Genomic DNA, 2,500 nt, shown 5'->3' on the forward strand with positions numbered 1-2,500 from the left:
ATTCTTTCCTTCGTTGAGTTTATCAGAGAAAATGGGAGTTTCCTCTACACCTTGAGATGCTGAGTCATTGAAAATTGGCGGTTCATCTCCTCCATAAGATGAACTATTTATCAAAACGTCTCTATTTTCATTTGCATCACGTGATCTCGAGTTCTTGATGGCTGTTGATATTGGCAACACAAACAGTGTTGCCATACACAAGTAAACGAGATTCCTTAGTGGGTAGATCATGGCATTGCTAGATAGAAGTACCTGGGAAAGAAATTTCAAATTAAAATAATTAATTGATGTAAATATTGCTTAATGGTTAATCATCATGCATGCAGGTTAAACCATAAGCTAAACTACTGGTGTTTGAAAATAAATTTACATATATATTGCAATATTATATAATATTATGCCTGTGAGTCGGCCAGAATTTTTTCTAAGTAATTACCAAATTTTAAAATTAATTTGTCATTTGATTATGCACACACATACATATAGTATATATTATATATTAATATGCATATATATGTATATATATAAAATATATATGTATATGTATAAACATTTATATATAATTTATAGATATGTATGTATACATGTGTATGTAGTATATTTCACGTGAATGTATATATATTAAATATACGTTTATCAGTTGGGTGTTTAAAAACTGGTTGTATAGGATCCATATGGTACTGTATCAAAAACATTAAGCACTATATGTACCATATGTTTGTGTTTTTATTTTGACAGCAGGACCATGAAAATACTGAAGTGGGGAATTTGACAAAAATCCGACCAGTTGTTATAATAACCTCTCTCTCTCTCTCTCTCTCTCTCTCTCTCTCTCTCTCTCTCTCTCTCTAAGTCAAGGTGAGTTAATTCGTTGAAATGAATAAAAGCTGAAAAATATATAAAGATACATAGTTGCAGAATGAATAAAGGTGCGGATTAATTTACCAATAAGTAACCGCGCATCTCTCTCTCTCTCTCTCTCTCTCTCTCTCTCTCTCTCTCTCTCTCTCTCTCTCTTTCTGTTTGGCGTGACGACTTATGGGGAAGATGTACGATTAGTGACTCAGCAATTATATAACCACGTTCCGGTGTAACCATACGGTAACCAGAACTATTTTGCGGTACTTTTCAGAAACAGCCTGAAGGAAGGTGAAGAAAAGTTCGATTTTATTGCCTTATAAATTTATCATTCTTTATTATATCAACTTCAGATTAACATTAATTTTATTTTATTAACTTGTAATTTTTTTGATGAGTAATAGAATAGAAGGAAAAGAAGTACAATTCTAGGAACGGAAGAAGAATCTGTTTGAAGAATCAAGAAAAGCGTCTTTAGAATTAAGGAAGAAAGCTCTTAGAATCAAAGGGGATAGCTTTGAAATATATGGACGAAAGCTTTTAAGAACCAAGGAAGAATCTTTCATGATTTATTGAAAAATTCGTTAAGAATCAAAGTAGAAAGTTCTAAGAATCAAGATAGAAAGTCTTAAGAATCAAGGAAGAATCTTTTATGAACCAAGGAAAAATACCCTAGGAATCAAAGAAGAAAGTTCTGAGAATCAAGATAGAAAGTTTGAAGAACAAGGAAGAAAGTCTTAAGAATCAAGGAAGAATCTTTTATGAGCCAAGAAAAAATACCTTAGGAATCAATGTAGAAAGTTCCAAGAATCAAGATAGAAAGTCTTAAGAATCAAGGAAGAAAGTCTTAAGAATCAAGGAAGAATCTCTTAGGAGCCAAGGAAAAATACCTTAAAAATCAAAGAAGAAAGTTCTAAGAATCAAGATCGAAAGTCTTAAGAATTAAGGAAGAATCTTTTATAAGGCAAGGAAAAATACCTTAAGAATCATATAAGAAATTTCCAAGAAGCTTCAGTCTTGATGCTTGGAATTTTCTACTTTGAAAATCAAGGTAGAAAGTTCTAAGAACCAAAGAAGAAAGCTTTGACAATCAAGGAAGAAAGTCTTAAGAATCAAGTAAGAAGTTTTCATAATCAAGGAAGAAAGTCTTCAGAATGAAGGCAGAAGTCTTAAGAATCAAGAAGGAAAGTCTTAAGAATCAGGGGAAAAATTTCAGAATCAAGGAAGAAAGTCTTTAAGAATCATGACAGAAAGTTCTGAGAACAAGGTAGAAAGTTCTAAGAATCAATGAAGAAAGTCCCAAGGAAGAACTCTCCGATATCGTTTTCTGACTATACTTAATTCAAGGTACAGAAAGAGAGAGAGAGAGAGAGAGAGAGAGAGAGAGAGAGAGAGAGAGAGAGAGGAGCTATGGAAGTCAACGCTGACTATCGATGACGTCACATCACTATGGGTCATGAAACCAGCTGCAAATTAGAGTGAAGGAAGCGTTAATGGTCAGCTCCGGTCATTGGTTGTTTGCGCATGTGCGTAGATAGACGGCTAGAGACGTCTGCATTTTTTTATAGGTTTGCATTTACCAAGACCCAGAGACACAGTTTGAGGAGTTGGAAAGTAGGTTATGTAAACTAAAGCTTATGAC

This window comes from Macrobrachium nipponense, chromosome 42, assembly GCF_015104395.2.
Source record: "Macrobrachium nipponense isolate FS-2020 chromosome 42, ASM1510439v2, whole genome shotgun sequence".
NCBI classification, from domain to species: domain Eukaryota; kingdom Metazoa; phylum Arthropoda; class Malacostraca; order Decapoda; family Palaemonidae; genus Macrobrachium; species Macrobrachium nipponense.